The sequence below is a fragment of the Anser anser genome (genome assembly GCF_964211835.1).
Source record: "Anser anser genome assembly, chromosome: 3".
In the NCBI taxonomy this organism is placed as follows: domain Eukaryota; kingdom Metazoa; phylum Chordata; class Aves; order Anseriformes; family Anatidae; genus Anser; species Anser anser.
The window spans coordinates 40,772,538-40,795,976 of NC_139722.1; the positions used below are offsets into that span (position 1 = coordinate 40,772,538).

Consider the following 23,439-nt stretch of genomic DNA (forward strand, 5'->3'; position numbering starts at 1 on the left):
GAACTTTTTCTAGTGACAGACAACCGAGCACTGGAACATATTGCAGGTTACCATAGGATTAAGAACCGTTTGGGCCAGTGGTTTCCAATCTTTCTTTTGTACCTAATCTCAACTCAGAAAACCAGCAGCGTTCTGCCTCCCATTGTTAAGTGGTAAAATTTTTTGTCTTAAAACAAAGAGCCTTAAAGGTTTTGGCGTACTGGAAATAATAGTGATGATGATGATGACACACACAAAAGACATTGCATGGGGAATTCACCAGCTTGATTAAAAACAAATGGAAAGTTAGCTTGGGATGTAGCCACGTTTCAGAATGGCCTTTAAGAGCAGGAAAATACTCGAAAGCTGGCTGGGGTGCACAGGAGTAGACGTGGTGGTAGAGACTGTGGGGCTGTGCAAGAGGAGTCATTGCAGACAGCTGCAATGAATCAGTCTTAAAGTAAGCAAGACATAACTGGGTTTGGGGATGAGTGGAAATGAAGGGAAACTGAAGACTCGGGGGGTGCCCATGGGGTTACTGGCAGGCCACAGGGCTGGGAATGGAGAGGGCCAAGGTGAGGGACACAAGATAAGAATAGGGCAGAGGGCACAGAGTGGGGCATGACTGACCCAGCCTCAGGTACTCAAGCAGATCTTTTTATGACTGCAAATACCTACTGAGCAATCTTTGTCAGATATACTGCACTTGCCAGCCAAAAAGTGATGCAGAGCTGCTGACAAAAAAAAAGGGGGACATCTTTCTGTTTTCTGTTTGTGTTGCTTAAACTGTCTGAAGCCTAAGGAAATGTACACTGAAGCAGATACGCTCACGAAATCAGGGAGACCCTGCTCAGCTGACCAGCGAGGAGTTGTGTGGATGGTGCCCTCAGGTATTCATTTCTCAGGAGCCGAAGGATGTGCCCTCAGGTCATGTCACTCATACCGCCCCATCTGGAATCCCTCATTTCTCATGTTTGGGAGCTAGAGTCATGATCTCAAATGTTGTCGCATTAGCTGGGTAGAGAATTGCCAGGCCTCCCACTATGTATGCGTGGGCAGCCCCTTTCCTTCAATTAGTTCAGAATACTTTCCAACTGAAGTTAACCTTCACGACATGCTCAACATTATCCTCTATGTTACTGCTTGAGCCTGGAAAAAAAAGTGTGTTATTTCCTTCCCCCCCAGTATGTTGCTCTAACCATTAAAACACACTGCTAGGTATAGGGAAGAAGCCAATCGGAAATACAGTTCCTAAACAGTCTCCGTACATTTTAGAAGGCCTTACTGATACCATAAGTTCTGCCTGGATGGATCCCTACATCCTCTCTCACAGTTCCTGGCCTGGCGGGGACTTGAAATGAATGTCTGGCTGAAGTCACAAGCACTGCTCCAGCGCTGTATATACCAAAACTCCTCTTGGAGGGAGTCCCAGCCCACGCTCAGCACTCTGAGATTAAGAAATGTACAGAACTGTAAAAACACAAATCACAAACAAGCTCGGTGAATTTTGAAGAGCAGTTTTTGAACACCCCAGTGTGGACGGTAAACCACAACAACAGTAACAGGAAAAGCAGCACCACAAACGAAAACCCAGTACTCCATTTGAAACTAAATTCATTTAATAAACTAGAAGAAATTGCTCAGCAATGAAAAACTCCAGCACCACCACCCTGACCACATAAGATACATGAGAATAAACAGACTTGTGGGCACACCTCAAGCAAGCTTAAAACAGAAGCCTGCTCCAAAACAGTCTCCACACTAGCAAGGTGATCTCACTGTCTGGTAGAAATAACGCTCATCGGCCAACTGTAATCAATCAATTTCACAGGACTGCTTACTATATATAAAAATTGAGGTTGGTAAAAATGTACAGGACGTTTGTTCCAGACCACTGTCTTCTGACCTCGATGAGCAAACAAACTGAAAATATTTCTCACGGAAACTGGTTTTGGGTTACAGGTCAGGTAATCACTTGGGAACTTCAGCAAAGGACAAACAGCAGATCAGCAAAGCCTTCAGAGGACATTTGCGGTGACGCTTTTGATTTGCAAGTGAAACCCCACTTGGGGTCTGGTTTTCCAGAGGGGTCCAGGAAATGAGTTTTATTCTTGCTGATGCCTGGGCAAAACAGCTTTGGAAGCTGAGTGACTCGTGCTGGAGAGGCAGGTTGTGGAGGGAGTGAAGGAAGGACAGCTTGCTGCAGTGGATAGCAGGTAACCAAGAGCTTCCTGATGCTCGGGCACAGGACTGGTTGATTGAGCAGGGAAAACATCTGACTTCTCCATCACAAACAAGACCGTATGTATAGACAAACACATATTCTGTGTCAGCAAATGGTATATTACAACTTTTCTTATTCCCCATGTGAAAGCTCATTTTTCCATGATTTGTGTCAAGCAACTGTTGGGTGGATGTGGAAAGTCAATTAAAAGTATACAAATCATATCTTTTATTACAATTTTATAATAATAATAATAACAATAATAATAATCACCTATTTCAAACGTGTTTTGTGGGGAAGGTTGGATAGAAGATACATCAAAACAGGTTTTGTACTTACATCTAACGGACATATTAAATAAGGGAAGTAGCAGATGTAGTTAATGAGCGGACAGGATGCTTCTGGTCACTGTGAACTCTATATTCAAAGATATAAAGTCTCATAAAGATAGAGAAAAGTGCTCTGTGCTGTTTCCCATAGCATCGCCCTGCTGCTTGCTATGGAAATCGGTGAGTCGTGCGAAGTGGGAACGGTACCTGCTTGAGCGGTTTGGAAAATCTCACCCCACTTCCTTCACATTTCTAAAATGAGTGTATCTTGACCTTGCCCACCTGTTTCTATTCACAGGCTGGAAGAGGAAATGAGCTTTGATGCTTCTTCCACTCCCGACTGATTTTTTAACTGTGAATGAACTTAGTCCAAATGAAGAAAGTGCGCTCTTCGCATCCATTAGCTAAACTGAAACCAAAAGTCAGTACTTGAAACACTTTTCTGCATAACAGAAACCAAAACTCTTTGCATTTAAAGAGGGTAAATACCCAGCAGAAAAAATATATATATATACAGATAACTGCATGATGTTTCAAACCAGTCTTAAGGGTTAATATCGTTTTCTCTTTTTCCTGTGACTTTACAGCTTGCCTTGAAAGTCACCGTTATCAGACTGGCAAATCAAGGGCAGCAATTGCTGGAGCTGAAGAGGAAGGTATGTCTCAAAGTGAGAAATCTCTGACTTCACTGTGTGACCTCTTCTGCTGGGCAGGTCAGCCGGTCTCCACCCGAAAGCAGGGCTCGATGTCATTAGGTCTTCTCTGTACATACAAGAAGTAACGGAGAGTGCACATGGAAAGGCCAAAAGGAGAGGGAATGGAGAAAAAGAAGGATTCATGAGGTGCTGGCAGGTTAGGCGCCTTGTCCAGGGCCACACAAAAAATTCATGGCAGGCAGGTGAACCAGCTGCTGGCACCAAGAAGGGTATGTGATGGGTTAAGTGCTTCTTCCTCGAGAAGCTGCTAAGGAAACAATATGTGGATTATCAGCTGTCACCCAAGTATTACTTCACAGTAATATTGTCATTCGTCAACTCCTGAGATAAATAGGACAGATGGCATGAACTGCCCTATGGAGATGCCTGCTGCTCTCCTCTCAGTATAGAGAGCCTTGGGAGACCAGCTTGGACTTACGTGGCCACCTTCTCAGTGAGGAGACATAAATCCTCCCCCTGCTTTCATGGGCATACTTTGCACCATATCTGGCCCTGGGATGGAGGAGTGAGAGGTTCCTTGGGACCAGCAGAGGTAACTTGGGCTCTGCTGGACGCTGTGTGCAAAGGAGAGCTGTTCACCACAGCTCAGTCCATGTTCCTCTCTCTCTGCACGAAAAAGCTTACCCAACTGAGAAAATCATCAAGGAAAATATGGTCGTTTATGCTAATTGATGTTCTGTTGTATTTTACACAATGCAGGAGGTACCAGAACTTCTAGCAAAAACTGGAACAACTGGAAGTCACGTAGTCACCTACTCACATCAAGCCATGTTCGAGACCCAGCCATAACTATTCCTCTCCAATTATTGACCAATTCATCCCAAACCAGGCACATGCAAGCTGCCAGACTTGATCAGAATTTGCAAGATTGGTGCTTAATGTGGTAGACAACTTAGCCTTTATGGTGGCAATCATTTGGCAGAAGATGCTGTAAATTACTCTATCTTGTGGTAGCTGCATAGGAAGGATTCTCTGCATTGACAGCAACTCTGCTATCAGGAGAGGACGCTATGAATCTTAGTGTAAGCAAAGACTACAACAATAGACCTAAATAAGTTTTAAGATACACAGAATACTTGTAAGCACAACTACTCTTGGGCAGTTGTTATCATCAGGTGGGGAAAATGAGGCAGAGAGTTACCTGGCTCTGCTAAGGACACGAACGTAGCACTGAACAGACGCCTGATCTTGTTCACAGAGATCCCCTAGGTTTCTTTCTATCTTCCCCACACAGACTCCACAGCATCCTTTAGGTGAACTTTGCGAAACAGTGAGCATCAGGCATTATTTTAGTGCTATCAGTGTTGAAGAGGGGAAACAGAGAATGAAAGAAAACGCAGTATCTTTTTCCCCAGAGAGGTAGGGCAGTACTTACCAATGGAAAATAGTGGGTTTCCTTTTGCAACGTGCATAAATCTGGACTTCCTTCCCTCCTGGGAGCTTATGCTGCATTGTAGCTCCCTTGACATGTCCCTCTGAGCAGTGTGAGGCTTTCAGCCACGGTGTTTCTAGCTCTCTTTGGAATACAAACTTTGGGCTTCATTCAAGAAAGCACTTAGGCATGTGTAATTCCTTAAATTTCAATGTGACTATTCATGAGCATAGAGTTAGCACATATTTAATTGCCTTCCTGAATATGGGCCAAAATAGAGAGTATCCCAGGAGTGTTTGGGAAAGAGACTTAGTTTTCATTACTTTAATAAAGATAGCTGCTCCACTTCGAAATATTTCACAAATGGTTTGGAAAGGTTTGGGACTTCTTGCTAGCACATCTCAAGGGGGTGAGGCAGGCAACCAACCCTGCTGCAAATGAGATGAGGATTATCTGTGTTTGCACCACCCCAAGGGAGAGGACCCACCTGAGAATTTATCTTTTCATGTTAATTTTTCCTAAATGGCAGCCCAGCAAGTGCTCAGATCCAATGTTCTCCACATCCGTTTGTGAACGCATCAGTTTTTATTACCATCATTTGGGAAAGAGCACTGGATTTAGAATATTCAACCGTGCAGGTAAAAATTACAGAGAAAACTCTTTAGTGTCTCATTTTCTAGAATCTGCTTTCCATTTTAAAAATGAGTGCAAGATGATAAGCAGAAAAACATGCTTTTTATGTTAGCTCTGATATGGTAACAAACTGAAGGTACGACACCAGTAAAGATGGTACATTTCATTAGTCTCATTAAAATTGCCACTCGGATTCCACAGACCGTGGCATTCATCCAAAATTGTTACTGAATGTGAAAAGCACCTAAATCTTCAGTATTTACAACCATTTCTTGACCAAGTAGTGCAGATACCCTCTTTATTTTTCAAAACCAGCTTTAAAACTTGATGTGGGTTGTTGGCGAGTATCGGCAGATTTCATTTAGCTTTTCAGTTGTAAACAGTCAACATCTGAAATTGCTGGAATTTCAAAATTGAAGCATTTTGCCCAAGACCTATATTCATTTATCCTCTTGCAGGTAATAACAGTGGAGGCCTCCGCATCTGTGATGAGACTCATCTCACCTTAAAATAGATGTCTTTTTAAAAGAAGGGAAAGAAGTGTGTATTTCTTTTTCCATTGCCCAGAGAACTTTTAGCTGGTGAGCTCACATGTGCGCATCCACACTTCTGACACCTCTACAGAGGTGAGATGAGTCCTACCTCACACTGCTGATTTCTCCACTGACCTAATAACAGGTAATGGACACAACGGAGCCTACAGAGCTGCAGTGCGAGAGTACAGATAGAGGTTTCTTTTCTTTTCCTCCTGCAAACAACCTTGTTATTTTTTGGCTTGAGCATAACTATGAAAGGGGAGAAGGCAGAGGCTGAGAAATCATTTCTTAGTTTTCAGACCCCAGTTTGCAACATTGGCAGCTAGCAAGAAAAGCCTCCTTGGCCTGCAACTGTCATGACCCATATATACACCAAACTGTTTGGGTGATGCTGAAGATTAGCACACTGACCGCTGCTGCAAGCTTCGAGGGTTTTGGGTTGAGTCATATGTGGGTGGGGGTAAGGCTTTCTCCTTCCCAGGCAGCGTTGTTTTCACTGACAGCCTGGGCTAGATGAGGGAGGAAGGAGGTTAATGAAACAGCATGTGCGTCCTGCTTGTGGCAGCATCAAACACGGCTGCTCAGCGTTTTGGGGTTGAGGGCGGGTGTCCAGCCTCTGTGGTGGGGATGGTTTGGGGGCTCGGTGCAGTGTCTGGGTGCTGCCGGTGCCATCTCTCCTCCTGTCCTCTGTGCAGCTGAGCTGCTCTGAGTGGCACAAAGGCTCCTTCACCTGAAGGAGCCCGGGCCATTCCCAGTTTTGCAATGGCAGAGCTGCTTTGGGCTGTAGGGTGAAAGTAGACTGAGCCATGGTCTGTTCTTGCAGCATAGGAAATGGGGTTAGTATGCAGAGGCGCGTGTGGCTGAAGATGTTACGCAGCAGGGTACACTGCTGATAGTGCAGTACGCTTCTCTGCTCGAGGTGACACAGGAACATCCCCCGATGGAGGTGAGAGAAATGCTTTTGAAAGACGTGTGAGAGATCTTCAAAGATAATTACTGCTTTAGCCGCTCATGAGGACAAAGGGCCCAGAAAGGCAAAATAGAAGGGGATACTCATATTTACACACGAGTACTCACATTCTTGTGTAAAGATAGTGATCATACGTGGAAACAGGCAACCGAAAGTTTCCCCGGTAAAAGTGTAATTCTTGTAAAGCGGGGCTGGTGTGTACAAAGATAGTGCACTCTCACTGAAAGGACTGTTTTAAAATTAGCAAAATGTGACCGGCCACTTTGCTTTATTTTAGATCTTATTTCGAAACATAAGGCCGTGCTTATAGTGGCATCTAGTGGCTGCTGTGCTTATGGAGGCCTCCTCCCCGACACCGCTGTCAGCACAGGACACAGGGAGCTAACAAGAGTTGTTTGCCTTTAGGTCTAAGACTCCAGCAGCATTTTTCTTGTGCTTCTATTGGAGCAGTGCAAAGGTCAATACTGAAGTCAGAGGAGTCCCAGATGTTAGGGTGAATGTTGGCTAGAGCACCTTATAAATAGGTGAAGTTTTGGGTTCAGGGCTTTATTTTATTCCTGAATTGTAGAAAAGCCTAAAATTAAGGGTGCTTCTGACTGACAGCAGCTAGAGGTAGCTCAGACCCAAGTCTCGTTTCATGTGAAGTGTTGGTATTTCAGGTTCAGCAAAAGGGAAATGCACACTTCCAGGTTTACCAAAGGGAAAGAGAGCTGGGCTCTGCCTGTGTCTCTGTTCATGCTGTTTGGCACAGTGTGCTCACCTAGTGGGACAAAGTCAGGGCAATTGCTGAAAGATGGGGCATGAATTCTCCTGCTATTGGGCTTCCTAAAAAGGGACACTACTGTCAGGTTGCTGATAAGATGACCCATGAGCTCATTCTCCATGATGTGGGCAACACTGATGGAAATCTTGGCGTGATGCTGTTTTTTTCCAGTGCAGGTGCCTCCTCCTTCTCATCTGCTGCTGTGTTAGTTGGTCTCTCCACCTTTGTTGACTTTTATACCAGGAATTTCAGCTCCTTTACACCTGATCTGGCCTGTGCCCAGCTCTTTATCCACCCCATTCCCTGCTGCCCCTTTCTGCAGAACCCGGCAGGCTTTGCTAAGAAAAACAGTGAGATCCGCCGTGACCTATCTCTTCCGTTTGACCCACTCTTTCCTTTAGTCACAAGCACAGCTTTGACTAATAATGTTGTTCTGGGGACTACGGCTTCTGTGAAATTCAAACACAACAGCTATGCTACTGCTACAAGAATCAACAGGTCAAGGGAAAGAGCCTGAGCAGTGGCCTGTTGCTGCTGATGTAACTAATTAGCAAGGACCGGGCACATCCGTGCTCTCGTTAGTGTTGAGACCTAGCCTGGGACTACTCCTGACAGGCTGCAGAAAGGGGTTACCTGTGTGGTGTGAGCAATACCCTGCAGGTTTGTGTCAGACCTAAAAAGCAGTCTCAGGCCCATGTTACTTACTAAGGTAGATGCAATCAGTGTGATCTAAACTGTCGTGATGAGTGACTCATCGGCCAGAAGATGACACCAGTCCTCACTGAACACCACCTGGTCCTTCCCTCTCAGCAAGCAAGGGCTGAGCCCCAGCAGCTGTCCCGGCACCACCGTGCACCTCCCGTGAGACCTGCTCTTCCTTACTGCGTCTGTTGGAAAGCTGAAATGGATTTGGGAAGCGCTGAGATAAAGTCATGGCAGAAGGACCCACCGAGGGCCTTCAGACCCTTCATGGTTGCTTCAGAGTTTCCCCAAGCCCCAGGTAATTGCAAAGAGAGATGAGCTATGGCAGGAGGAGGATCACCTCATGCCGGCTCTGCTTCGTGCGTGGTTCCCTGAGCATCCCCACACATGCTGATCTTGGGGACAGGCTGGACCTGCCCTTGGTGTGAGCCAGGGTGTCCGTTCCTCTTTGTTTGACCTGTAAACAGAGACAAAAGTGAGCTCAAGGGCCAAAGGGTGGTGCTTCTTCAGTGTGAGGGCAGCCAGATTTACATACTGAATTTCTGTGTTAAAACAATTCAGGCAACAGTATGGGGGAAGACCTAGAGAGCTCATGCTCTACAAAAACCCAGGGGAGCCTCTTCTTATGTGCATACCTTATATTGTAATGTATGAAATATTGTAGCTAATGAGTCCCATTTACCTGAGATGTTAATACATCCACATCCTGTACCACTTTTATCTTTTGACATTTTAGTTTTTTTTTTTTTTTTTTGCAAGTGGTAATTTTCTTGAGTATATTATCATGAATTCATTTAAACACCTAAAAGCTTAGCTATAGCCTAATTGTGACATAGATATTGGTAATATGAAATCTGCTTTTGCAATGCAAATGCCTGTCTATTAGCAGAATCTTGTAAATTTGATTTTGAGTTGGGAGCAGCAGCTGTTTATTCAGTTCGCAGGTTTCTTGTGGTTTGTGGTTTCTTGTGGTTTAAACATTTGCAGGGTGTAGACACTAACGAGAGCACTGAATTGTTTATGGTGATCTTTGAAGCAGCATTGCAGATTTGTTATGAATTTTTGCCAGGCCAGCAGAAATGTATTAGCCTCTCCTTATGCAAAGTCCCACGTGCAGAGTAACCTCATTAATCCAACTCTTTGGGACCATGCTACCATGCAGGTTAGTGAAAACTTACCCTGCTACCATGTGGCAGTTGGTCACATCCTTTCTTCACATCTGTTATTTGGAGGATTGTCTCTTCCCCAAAATAGTGCACTTAGGCATAAATAAAAACAAAAAGAAAACTTATTTTATAGCTCCTGCAACAAAAGCCAACGTGAGAACAATGGACAAGGCATCAGGTTAGCAGTCATCTCGGTGGCTTGTGAACTAGCTCTCTAGTGCTGGGTCTGCACTGGGAGTGCATGAATGGGCTCTCCTAGTTGGAAACCCATCTCTTACAGCAACACTCTCTTACCAGAAACTGTGAAGCAGAGCTCCTTTCACCATTTATTTGTTTATTTTTTTAACTTTTGCAGGTACTTCCACACAAGTTCTATCACTTCATGTTTTCCACTTCAGTACTCCGCAAAATGTATTTCCAGGAGCCTGGTCAGTTCATGCTGGTTAGTATGAGCTATAGGGCAAATGGGCTGTTTCTCCCAAACTCAGAGACCACGTGACCACATTTCTCCTAATAATGCCTAGCTTAATAAATACTAGTTGCAGAGTGGTCCACTAGATTGTTATCACCTCTTTAGGGAAAGAGATGAATTTAATTGAAGTAGGCTGGGCAAATCTCTGAAGAGATACACTTGCAGAAACAATATAAAACCATGGAGGAATAGGAAAATTAATCTCACAGTCCTTTCCCCCTAATTGTTCTTCATGATATATCATACTCCTTACGTAGATGGCAAAAGGGAGCCCTCTAGGGTAAGTATTATGTAGTAAGACCTCCGTTTTCAAGGTGCTTTGCAGCTGGTTTCATTTTGTATTTCAGCAGCAAGGAAGGTTCATGAAATACGGTGACTTACATTGCAAATTCTCCCTCAAAGAAAACCTACACTGCTGCTCACCCAAGCCCCGGAGACCTTGTGAGCAGAAAGATCTCTGTACCTATGCCCTGCCTCTCTGAGCATCTATCAAAGGTTGGATGGAAGGGCTGGAGGGCCGGCGTAATAGCTCAGACTGGCCATTCTCAGGCTCCCCAAAATAGGGTGTGAATGGTTGAATGGAGGCCATCCCTCTTACCAAAGTCCCATGCTGGCCTTCACATTTTTGCACTCCTATGGATGTTTCACAGCTGCCGAAGCCTCACATTAATGTACTGCCTCTCCTTGTCCCAGTGTTATCCCTCATCACACCGCTGCTCCCACTCTCCATTGCTTATGCACTGTCAGTACTGCCAGCCAGCGTGTCCTATCTGTCTACTTTTTCTGTAATTACCACATCTTTCCCTCCCACTGCTCTCAGACTCCTTCAGCAAGCAATCAGACCCGTCCTGCTCCGCTCGTACACACTGCAGCGGGGCGAGGAGCACGGAAGGGCAGGAAGAGGAGAGCAGCGCCGTGTGGGGCAGAGATGAGGCAGGAAAAGGGACAGCTGGAAGGAGTAGGATTGTTTGTGATCTTTAAAAACACCAGGAGGTCTTCATACCTAGCAAGGTCAGTGGCTTCTGTGGTCTGTTTTATGCAGTGTCCTTTCCTTGCTATTGACTGAATGCAAGACCCCATCCAGCCGTGGCTTGGAGGCACCGTGTCCGCTGTGCCCTGTGGCCTCATGCTGTTTTCTCAGTCAGGATTTACCGTCGTTTCAGGTCTAATGACACTCTCGGCCCTTCCTGCTGTTTTGCTGAAGCACACGGCTGTAGCTCAGGTAAGTTACAGGCCTGCAGCAGAAATGACTGGGTGTAACCGCCTGGCCTGCGTTGAAAGGTTGACAGACCCCGGGACTGCGGAGCCTCCTCCTGAGCCTGAGAAACTATGAATTGGCTTGTGAAGCCTGCGGCTTCGCAGAGTACTACAAAGGCTTCTTTTTTTTTTCAGTCCCTTTTGTTTACCACCCCAATGGCAGTGTTTTTACTGGCTCTGGCAGTTGCATAGCTAAAGGATCATATGACTATATATTTTGTGGTCTTTCCTTCTAATCCAGAAATACCACAGGCAGTAAGAAGTTCTTGTCCAGGAATTCCTGTCAGTGAGAAAGTGTAAAGCATTTTCATTTTTAATGGGATTTCTTGTTTCTTCTTTTTCAATTCTTATTCTGAAGAAATAGAAACAAGCAATTTTGCCTTGGGCGATGACCTGTGGTTGTTTCCTCTGCCATGCATAGCAGCTCAGCCTTGTGGTTCCACTGGGACTGTGTTTTTTGTACAGCTTCTGACTTCGGGCAACGAAATATGAGGTGAGAGAGTAAAGCTGTTTGTTTGGGTGAAAAGGCACAAAAACTGATGCTTTGCTGTGCCTGTTAATATTGGGCTAGAACAAGGGTAGCAACATCAAAATTCATTTCTGTTTCTTCCCTAATCAGGTGCCGTGGCAGTGGCAGGGATATAGTTACATCAAAACTTCCTTTCACACTTCACTACTGGCCTGGATTTTGATTTTAGACTTTTTAATTCCTCTACCCTACAAGGTTCATCCAATTTTGAATTGGCCTCATTTGGGTCAATTTCTATAATAATGAGCCCCTCTGCTGTCTGCTGGGCTGTCTGATGAGTGCTGTGGGCTAAGTTCGTTATGCTCTGCTCTCTGCAAGGATGCTTTTTTCTCCCTGCCCAGACTATGCCTTATCATTTCTTGCATCTGACTGAATTTCTAAGGCGCATCCTGGTGGCCGTGTGATCACAGAGGTGCTCCAGTGTGGGAACCTGGCTCATGGGAGCACTCTGCTTGGCGCAGCTCATGGTGAACTCCAACTGGATGAGAAAGCAAAGGGATCACTCACCAGCAGGGCAAAAGGTTTGCAAGAGCTATCTGGTGTGCTGCCGTCACCTTGCCCTGATAGGCACAGCCTGTCTCCATCAGAGGCATGAAGGCTGTGTCTTGAGTCACCAGTTAGCATCTGTCTTCCAAATACCCTCCTGCTTCTAGTCCAAACCTAGTTAGTGCGCCAACTGTATTCGATACCCAGTAAGTAGCACCAGAGTTTGGCTGTCAGAGATGCTGATTGCAAAAGACTTCACCTGGTAAAGAATTGCTCAGTTAGTTCACTAGCTGTTTTGAAGTAACAGAGAATGGTGAAAGATCAAATGTGGGGCATAGGCTGCCTCCTCTGGAGTGACAAATTGGAGTCCAAAAGGCAGCACACAGTGTGTTACGTGATGTTTCCAGCCAGAGTCCTGGGTCTCTCAGCTAACAAGTGGAAGCGTCATGGGCTTTACCGCAGCAGAAGAGAAGGGGTGGAAACTCCAGGAGCTCCCTCAGGACAGCGTTTCTGTTGCCTGTTGAACTTGGGAGACTCAGCTTCCACGTGGAGGGACAGCTCCTAATGCCTCGCTAGGTAGCAATGATGTCTCCTCTTCATCCGTGTCATCCGCTGTATTACAGAGATTGGCTACCCAGATGCTCATACAGATGCTGTAGCTCCAGAGCATTTACAAGAGGCAAAGAGTGACTTAACAGCTTCAATTAGCTTCTAGAAAAGATTGCACAGTGCTTAAGGTATGCCAAAAAGGCAGTGTGTGACTCCTCTGACAAAGCAATGCTGCTGCTCCTTGTGATGCTTTAGCCTCCTGCAGTGCCAGATGTAGCTAGTGTTTTACTATTTCTTTCTTCAAATAGCAGTGCTCAGGGGGGATAAACTTTACTTAACCTAATTAATTTTAATCACAGCTTTCAAATCTCATACTGTGCAAAGAATTACAAATTGGAATACATTAATAGAACCCATGGTTTATGCTGCAAGCTAATCGGAAAGTGTGCATTTACATTTTCTGCATGAGTTTGCAATTACCATTAAAATAAAATTCAGTTATGTCCTTTTAAATTACTAAAATGTGAAGAACAGATTGAGCTGGTCCCATTTGTTGTAGAAAATGACTTGAAAATGGCCTACATTTCAAAGAATTAAATGATTCTTCCTGAATAAGAGGTTTTAGAAAATGACTTCCAGTTGTCTAGAGTTAAGGTGCTTCCAGGCATTCTGGTTTAAACAATCTTTCTTTTACAATAATGGATTGCTTAATGTTTCCTACCTGCTTCGGTACAGATTCATGGAAGGAACAAGGAGGGTTCTCTCACAAAGTCAGCAACGACTAACAACCTTTAGGTGTAAGCTGGAGAAATAACAACTCAAATGGCCACGTCCAGAACCCAACGCTGAGCACTGAGAAGCAGTTCAGAAAATTTACTTCCCAATGGAGGGGTTTCTCATCTGATAAATGTGGGGAGGAATATACCCAAATCCTACAGTCCAGCAGCTTTGGGGTTTCATTACGAACACAAAACTCCCCCAGGTGTACCATAATTTTGGTAGGGCCAGGTTGAAAATTTTATACATACCCAATGATTTGGAAGCCTGTGTCTCATTTAAAATTGGCAATGGTATACATAGGAAAGGTTAATCCCCTCAGCCAGTGGTGGTGACCTGAGCCCATTCCCCAGCACCTGGCTGTGGGATTTTTGGGCCACTCTTCTGCAAAGCCCACTTTTGTAACTATGTGATTATACAGGAAGGTTAGGTGCCATATTTCTGTGGCCCGTGTCACCTTGAGTCCAAGGGCTTCAATTTTGGGATGCCAGTGACTACAGAAGGAGTCAAAAAAGAAGTGGTCTTGGCCTTGCTCGCCCATGCCAAAACAGCAGATATTTTTTTTTTTTTTTTTTACGGGACTGTGATGCCACATCAAAATGATGTGGCTGACTATCTCCTATTCTCAAAAGCACTTTTGAACTTTTAGGAAACCAAGTCCCATTCACGTCAGTGGAAACCCAGGTTTCAAGGAGCCAAGAACCCCCCTGAGCATGCAACTCAGACACCTTATTCATTTGGCTCTTTTGAAAAAAATGTTACTTCAGTGGAAATGACCTCATTTTGAAGAAAAGTTGAATTGCTCCCAAAAGGATCATTGTCTTCAGGAACTGTAGTCTATGTTACAGTGTGACAGGGCCCCAAACAGTTTTTAATATAAAGTTTGACATTGTATTATAATGACAGTGTTCAAGACAGTACAGTAGTGTTTGTATTTGTTTTTCAGCACAATCCCCTGCAACTTATTTATTTATTTTTTTAAATTCAAAACCATGCAATGCAAGCGGTGCAAAAATAAAGAGGAAAACCACAGTCTCATAGTACTTTGTACAGACACAGAAACAGCTTACTCCTTTGTATAGCAAAAAGGTCAAAATGCATTGCTTTTGGGAAAACATAAGCAGATGTATATATTATAGATGATAACCTTTAGCTAAGTTGTAAGCCTAGTGCTTATTAAATAATTGATAGTACATCAGAGCTTCATGAAAGCCATGTTTTACATGCTGAGTTTGAATAAAATGCCTTGTGATAATGATTTTTGTAAAACATAATATGAAGTACAAATATTGACTCAGAGACCAGAGGATGAAACATTCCTTTTTTATTAAACAGGTTATTACATCTAAAATTGCACTGAACCTCACTGAAAACTCTGGAAGACGAAAATGAACTATGTTATCACTCTGAAATATCACTTCAAACTTGTATTTGCATCAGAAAGCATGTTGAGGGTTTCTTCTCTTTAAAAATGCAGCTGAAATGCTGTGTGGAGTGCTCATAACCACAGAACGATATAAGTAGCTTTAAAGGAAATGATGAGCTGATTCTTGACTGATGTAAATCACCAGAGCTCTGCTAGAGTACGTGGAAATCTACTCAATGGACAATTTTAATTTTAAATAAGATACAGACTGCGGATCCACCAAAATAAGTCTCCATGCACTTCCTTTAATCTGCAGTGAGAAGAGGAAAATTCACTTCTACACGCCTCTGGTGCCTGTAGGTGAGATCTGTGGGATCACATGCCCGTGTGGCAGAAGGAAATGCACAGACACACCTTGTCTTCCTTTCCGTCACGCTCAGGTAAACTCAGGGAGGTTGCACTGCTGCTGACCAGGCAGAGGGAGCGTGTAGCTACACCCAGAGCTGCCTTGTCCCAGGGCTGTCTGCATCTTTTATGCCAGGTAGGAGGATGAGAGCAGTGCGAATGCCCCTCTCCTGCCTCCAGCTGGGCACTGCCTGCTGCTGGAGCAGAAGCTGGGCTCTGTTTCTGAGTCATTTCAGAGTTGAAGGTAAGAAGCCAGTATGGTTTGAGGCCATGGTGGTAATGAATCCCTAAAGTACACTGGGAATTACCCAGGGCAGTCACTACCTGAGCAGAAGAGCGCTGAACTTGCCCTCCTTTTGTCTGCTAGCAGCTGCAAATACTGTGAGCATCCCGTGGCTGCTTGACTGATTTCAAATGCTGGTTTGGTAACTCATCTGGGATTTTTATGTACTGATATTATTTTTTAATATGGAAAAAACTGAAGTAGAAGTAGCATCCAAGTTTTTTTTTTTTTTTAAAGGCTAATTTCTGATTCTTCTAGTTTTACTGGTTGCTAACTAACTGCCATAATCCAACTTCTCTGCGGCTGAGCCTGTCCAGCTCTCATCCAGGTCAGCTGTGGTTTTACGTAGGCTCTTTGCAATACCTGGAAACCTCAGCCTCCACCCAAGCTGACATCTTCTTTGCTCTTAAATTATTAACTTTGTCTAATTTCAGGCATGAAACCACTTTGCACCCATTAGAGCAGCTCTGTGCATCGAATAAGACTACGCATGATGCTCCTCACAAATTCATATGAAAATGAGGAAACCACTGCAATTCCCAGTTCTAAGCCGTAAAACAGTTTTCAGCACCAACAGCTGATGACTTAACACGGTTTAATTAGCTTCAGAGCATTTCCAGGCCACTGTGTTGAAATGAAATGTGTGCACAACTTAAGGCTCGCTCATTGACAATCAAAGTTTTTAACTTGCCAGGCCTGGGGACTTTTCTCTGCAGAGCAGAGCTGCTTCTTCAAAAGCAGTGACGTTCCTCTGGAGGCAAGGGAAAAAAAGCCACATTTTTGCATAATCACAGCTTTCAGTAGCACAAAATTCACAGCCTTGTGAGAAATCACAAAACAAAAAGTCTTAGGACGAAGTCCTCACTGCACTGACATGTGAATGCAAGAGAAAATTGCCTTGCTCCAAAAAGTCCATGAGGGCTGTTTGGCACCGTTTTTCTCTTGCCTGGCCTTTATTCAGGTTCTTGTCGCAGTTACCACCTCTGAGCTGCAAACTGCTGCAAAGCTCCTTCTACCCAACCAATATACAAATATACAGGCTTGTGGAAACCTTGAGAACCTGAGTGCTGACAGCAGGTAGACAAAACAAGGTTTGACAATCTCGAACTTGTTAACATAATCTCAACATTTTTGACAATTTACTTATCCTTGCTTGCCTGCTTTAAGTTCACAACACAGATAAAATGAAGAAAAAAGAAATGCACATGCCATAAGACCATTGAAGCATGCTGATAGGATCAAAACGATAGCCTAGATATTAAAAATGTCAGCTCTGTATGTGCTAAGCCACTTGGGAACTTGATAGTCCATCTCTTCTCTAGCCTTCACAGTAAATGTTCTTCTCCTCCATGTGCTGAAAAAGCCTTTTAGTTGTTTAAAACTTAAACTCTCAGGCCTTAGCATTAGCTTAGCTCTTGCTCTCCCTCTGCTGAATAGGAGGAGCATTCTAGCATAACCATTTATATAAGAAGTGATTTTTAACAGTGAAAATTTTAAAAAGAAAAATGTGAAAAAAAATATTTTACACAATATCAAAAAATCTAGTCTGCGAGCTCTCAGGTGACACATATGATCCATTCATACCCAGGATGGAGGTTACAGCACGACATGATTTAGCCTCTACTGGCAGTCTCAGTATTTTTTTTTCCATTTTTTTTTGGTGGTTTCTTGCAGATCCAGCCCTATTCCTACCTGCATAAATGCCCAGTCTTGCCTACTGCAAAGCTGACACAGAAAAATTGCAGAAAAACTGCATGTATTCATTACCACTCTCACGGTGAAAACATACTGCTTTTCTCCACTAGTATGCAAAATAAAGAGCAGAATAACACATTTTTCTATTTCATCTCACTTTAATTTAGAGGAAAATCTGTGCGTATAATGTATTTATTTCTATATCAGTATCTGTGTATGTATAAAAATCGCATATTTAGCAAAATCAGGAAATAAGCTCAATAATTAGTTTAGAACACATCCATGCGCATGCCCAGCCTTGCTATGGAGATGACAAGGAGAGGATGACTACACAAGATCTCCGTACTTGCCTAAATTTCAATAATGAGGGAAATGGAAAAAAAAAAAAAAAAGGGCCAGGCACGAAGAAGCCACTGGTCAAAAAAAAAAGACCAATCATTTCAAAGGGCATAATTTAGGGTAGTGGTGACCCACGTGTCCCGCATGTCCCTCCAGCTGGGCACTGGTGTTGGTGGGCTCCCTGGCTGGGGCTGAGTGAGAGCCCCAGCAGGGTACGGCCTCCCTGAGCTGGGCAGGTTCACAAGTTTCTGCGGGGTGCAGCGAGGTGTCTCCCCCAGAAAGATGAAAAATCAGATCTTCAGTAAAACAGCAGTGGTACATGGAGAGCAAATACAGAACGAGATGCCTTTTTTGTGCTGTGATGGCTTTTGGTTTTGCTCTTAGCTGCATTTTCTGGATTGGAAACTCTGCCTTTTTTTTTTTTTTTTTTTTAAGTTAAAGAGAGTTTGGTTGGTTTCTCAAGCCAAATAGGCTCCAGCTCTCTCAAAATGATGGGACCCCAGGGAGCCGAGAGCAACTGAGCTAAGTCAGGAGACTAGCAGAATTTACTCTTTTGTAGAGCTTTAGAGGTTTTCTCTAGATACCATGTGAAACAGGTATTTATTTTTCCTTCGCTCTTTCAGTGGTGTCACAAGAAAGTAATGTATTTTATTTATAGATTTGCAGTCAGTGCTGGATTTCATAAAAGGAAGATGAACTTGCATTTCCTGTGTTCTAAATAACAGAAAAAAAAAAAAGAACTTGTTGAGAAATTCTTTCTTCATATGTGCATTACATGTGGAGACACAGCTTTAGGCACATTCTTCAATAATTGCACAGGATTTAAATGTAACAAAGTGCAATGACTTGTAAGGAGGATCCTGAAGTATATAACATAAATGCACCTCTGACAACTTCTTATTTCAACAAAAATTGATATCATGATTTTCAATGGTTTTACAGATTTTTTTTAGCAAGTAACAATTGTTTTTGGTTTCGAATATTTTGTTCTTGAATTATAAAGCTCCTTCAGGCATTTCCAGAAAGTTGTCTCTTAAGATTGTTTTATTTCATCAATAGTTATGATTCTGAGCAAGATTAAGCAGAGTCAGTTAGTTTGTAGCAAGCCCCCAAACCACGGTCTTTTATTAAGACCTTCTTATGTAGGAGACAGATCTCATGTTAATATGTGATTTCTTCACCCTGCTGCGTCTCCAGGAGATATATTCATACATTCATTGCTATCCCACTTCGGCAACAACAGTCAACCTGGTTTGCAAGTAGCTGATGAACTTCCATTCGTATCTGTCTAACCAACCTAGAAAAGAGCAGCGAAAAAAAAGTGGCCCCAGTCCTTGCTGGCTTAAAGGATCTACTCTCCAGCAAAGCTAGATGTAGGAATCCTGCCCCAGATTGTGCTGCTTACTTGCTCTTTCATCAGGAACAGAATCGCTGGAGCCCACTAGTGAAACTCTTTGATGAACAGGCAGGAGGCTTGAACCTTACCCCCCCCCCCCCTCTGTTGGGTACTGATCTTTCAGAAGCCCAGCTGCACTCCCTGTCTCTGTTGCCCTGTAACCATGCTTGTTAGCTTTTTGGAAAGCTATTCAGGCAAGAACCACTCTGCAAGCATTACATATCATTGATAAGAGCAGGTCCGATGACCACATTCATATCTTTTTCCCCTAAAGGGCTCCCATGGGACCAGTCCCCGCCACCCCCCGAGACTGTCCTGCAGCCTCTTGCTGCTGTTTTTTCCTTATGAAGTGTCGTGAGTTGGGCTCCAGTCACTGGGTTGTCATTACAGACCCGTGCTGGGACTTGTGCGCCTAAATAACCAATGGAAATCCAGTCATTACTGTAAATTTTCTTATTACTGATGCCCTATACATTGCCAAACAAGCTTTTGCCTTCTGGTTGCCACACTGACGTTTTGACAAGATGCTGCTGCCTGCGAGACCAGATGACAGTGCTAATGACCCATGTCCTTGTTCTCTGCTTCCCTCGCTTATACCTCTTGCTTCTCCACACTCAATTAAGGAAGGGAATTGAGGTTAATATTCCTGTCTCTGAAATTAAATCTATCCTTGCCCCACAGTGCAATTAATGAAAACAATTTGGATACAGAGCCTTTCGTCTCTAGGTCGCTGGTTATTTAGTAGGGGTTGGTGATGACTCACGCCATTAATTTGTCTGCTGGGTGGCAAACACCGAGCAAATCGGTGACATTAGCCTAGATTAAAGACGTTCACCTTGCAAAACCACTGCCACAGCTTCGCATCCCCGCTGCTCTCTGAGGTGGAGTTGTGGTGGCTGCAAGACGTCTCGTACCGCAGTTCCTCCTGCAGCCCGCCTGGAGATGCGCTGAGGGCACACGTGGCTTTTGCTGCTCGTGGTACTCCTACTGCCAGCGACAATTAGAAAACACTGCCTCTTGTATCTCAAACCATAAATTGTGTTCAAAATAACAGAGCAAGTTATGCTGTGCGCTCTTAAAGTGAAAACTGCAGGTCAGTTTTATGTTTGGCTATTTCAAGGCCCAGAACACATTCAGCATCACAAACACAACGGTTGGGTCAAAATGGGTGTATGTATCATCTCTGGTTTTATTCATTGGCAGATGGGGAATCTTGGGGTATTCCCAAATGCTAAGTTCAGACATCTGAGAGTAATCTCTCCCAGATCCATCTGTACAGCCGATAGTGAGGCTGAGGTGCAAGGCAGAGCGTTCTTTGTTCTGCATCATCCACTTCAGGAGCCTAAATCAGGCTCATAATTTGAATTGCTGCCTTGCCAGGAAAGCAAGTGGGAGCTTGTGTCTTGGTGAATACTCCCAGCACCCCTCCATCCAAGGCTCATCTCTTCAAAAAGAGGTCAACATGGGAAGAATAGTCATATAGTGAGTACAGATAGCATCAACCCTCTGTAACCCTGATCCTTGTGGAGCATGCTGCACATCTTCAAGCTTCTTACAGGCGCTGCTGTCCTAGATACACTGCGGCAGGCTTTACAACCCTGTCAAGTACATACAACTCTTGAAATTAAAGAGAAACTTGTAGATTTCTTTTCCTTGTCTCTTCAGAACAAAACAAAAAAGATTCCCCAGAATCATGGATTGTTTTTAATCATGTTGTAAAAATTTGAATTTTGCTGTGCCTGAAAGCAAGCAGAGCCAGCATTAGTGCATTATCATCACTCACACTGTAACGATTAGGTCTGAGCAGATACCAGGGGGCACATTAGTCCAAGTAAAAGCCATACATAGGATCATAAAGGTTCAGGAGAGCTCAAAGTGCTTAGTGTTCATCATCTGATTCTTAAGGGATTTGTACCAACGCCAAGTTCAGAAGTGAACAGCATAGCCTGTGATGCACTGCCATACTGTACAGCAGTATTTTTATGCAACTAACCACAGCGACACTGATGCTGCATTCAGCTTCTGGCGTGCCTTGGGATGCAGCCACTTCTCCGAGTGCGCTCGGCTGGGCAGCAGGTCAGACCACGGAGCTGGTAGCAATGAGATTTGAGAGATCAGTTGTGATGATCTTGCAAAAATATTCACCACGTAGAGCGCTGCTGTGGTGGCTTGAGCACAGATGAATAAATGCCTCGCCTGAGCACCTCTGCACTTCAGGCAGATTTCGGAGCTGCTGCATGCTTGTCCATTACGCAGCAGGAGGGAGCACAGCGTAATCACTCAGCACTTCTAAGCACCTCTTAAAACATTCAGCTCATTCAGTCATCCTGAAAAGTAAAAGGCTCTCAGGAGTTGGCAACGCTGGCTGAGGGAAGGCTATGGTGGGTAATTTTATACTACGCTGCCAGCATAGAGATCTCTGCTGTTTTGTTTAACAAGTGATCTACACCTCAGATATATATCTTTATATATATATATAAAGATATATATATATCTTTAATTCTAATATATATTTCTGAGGAGGGTAAGGGTGATAACCAATTGTGAAAAAAACCCACCTGTCTCTTGGTGCAAGAAGCTAATTCAAGGCAAGGAACCTTAAGCAGCAAGTTCCTTATCAGTATAATTATCACTATAAACCATTCATAAGAAACTCTTCCCATTGCAGATACGGCTGCTGTGAAGTTAGTGAGACTTTCCTGCAAACGCAGAGAAATAGGAAATACGGAAGATCACACACTCTCCCTTCTCCTGCATGCGCTGCTACGGATCAAGGACTGTGCTGTCTTGGGGGTCTGCTTTTTGCTGAAGAGCCTTGCAAACAGCAGGCAGCCGTGACGCTGTCTGTAGCCATGGCAGCGACAGGTTCTCAGCCCCTCAAGGTTTGTTGGAAAGTGACCGCCTCCCACCAACTGACTGCCTGTGTCCAACCAACACAGTTGGAAAAACCCAATTTTTAGGAACGTCATCCTGCTGCAGGTGTGAGGACAGTACCTCATTTGCTTCCCCGCTCAGTTTCAGATGTCTGGATTAACATGCCCAATTGACTGCAAATTCGTTTTTCTCATTGGCATTCTTTCCCTTTCTTGCAAATTTTTGAGATTTTGGCATTTTGATTGAGACTTTGCAGACTCGCTTCTTGTGAACCTGATATTCTGCTTGCCCCCCAGCAACTTCAGTTGACCAGACCAGAAGTAAGCACTTGGGCAAATGAAGACACAGTGATGCTTAAAACCTTGTAAATATGTAAATGCCTGCTGTTAGACTCTGACTCTCTCTCTTACTGATGGTAATCTGAAAATGACTCACTTCACTGTTACAAAACTAGTTTCCAAATAAATCAAGTACAGACTAAGGTTTTCTAGACTCATTTTCTTTTGCAATTAGATTTTACTGCATTCTTTAGTAACTATCTAGTCTCTATATGTGGGTCTCGCTGGCAGGGACTAAATTTGTGGGAGCTGAAAAGAACATAGAAAGGTGTATTTGGTTATATCTTCTATGCTATTCTTCTAGCTCAGAGACTAGGTATCAGGGAAAAAAAAAAACACAACGCAAATATGAGCTCTTAAACAATTAAAACCCAAATCTGATTCTCACTGTTCATCCTCCTTTGCACCTTTCATGATTTGTCATAAGAGGATTATATTGAGATCAAGTTCTTAGCCTGAGGTTCTGCTCCAGAAGCAGCTAAACAGGCCGAAGACTTTTTCTGCCCCTCCACCTTGCTCAGGTCACTGAGCTGGCAACAAGAAGCTGTTGCTGCTGGTAGTGCTCACAAGAGTACACACCGCTGGCTCCATCCAGCGTGAGCAAGGAATGGCCTCTTTGGCTGCGTCTGAGCAGAGCCAGCGAAGGCTGAGGGTTTGCCCAGGTGGTGCAGGCCCTAAAACATCAGAATTGCAACAGTCGAGACTGAAAACTCAGCTTGACCTACAGCACTTTTCTGGGGGATCAACTCAGCTCCCCAGCAGTGTTCGTAAGCCTTTTTACCCTTTCCTTTCAGTCCTGGGAAGTCAGAGCACTCAGGAGGAGAGCAACCATGAAGTAAAACCAGGGCCTCCATTGTGCCACTTCTTGTTTCCCCATGCTGCTCCTTTGTCAGTGCTTTTGGAGCAGGACTCATGCCAGGGCTACAGGTGTATTTCCCTGATCGAGAGGCAAGACACAGTATGCTGGGGATCCTGGCCTATTTTTTTTTTTTTTTGGTAAGTCTAAACAAAAATCCCAGCTCCCTCCTCAGCCATCTTTTGGTACACAGTGCTTTTGATGAGCATGAGAAGACTGTACCAATCCTCAAATTTTGCTACAGATTCAGTGTCTCCCAGCATTCACGGACACCTGGAGAAGTTTCTAAACCCCCCTAACAAAAATTACGAGCCCTCCTCTCCCCACCAAGGCTGCCAACATGCAGCTATTGTGCTTCACTCATTTAAAGCACAGCTGCCGTGATCAAAATGGCTCCTTGCACTGCCTCTGTCTTAGGTCCTATCTG

General features: G+C 44.0%; 2 long non-coding RNA genes across 2 annotated transcripts in view; one reads left to right on the top strand and one right to left on the bottom strand.

Annotated features, from left to right (window-relative positions):
* Window positions 1-22,296, top strand: part of LOC310897584 — a 40,899-nt gene extending 18,603 nt beyond the window's left edge. Inside the window, exons 3-8 of the long non-coding RNA XR_014582399.1 lie at window positions 3,120-3,188; window positions 3,948-8,522; window positions 10,683-10,873; window positions 11,026-11,084; window positions 11,478-11,612; window positions 11,739-22,296. This is a non-coding gene — a long non-coding RNA (uncharacterized lncRNA). The remainder of the gene's footprint in view (window positions 1-3,119; window positions 3,189-3,947; window positions 8,523-10,682; window positions 10,874-11,025; window positions 11,085-11,477; window positions 11,613-11,738) is intronic.
* Window positions 8,521-10,687, bottom strand: LOC310897585. The gene is made up of 3 exons (XR_014582400.1): window positions 9,685-10,687; window positions 9,403-9,482; window positions 8,521-8,681 (listed from the first exon to the last, which is right to left on the bottom strand). It is a non-coding gene; the product is annotated as an uncharacterized lncRNA (long non-coding RNA).
* Window positions 22,297-23,439: the final 1,143 nt, after the last annotated feature.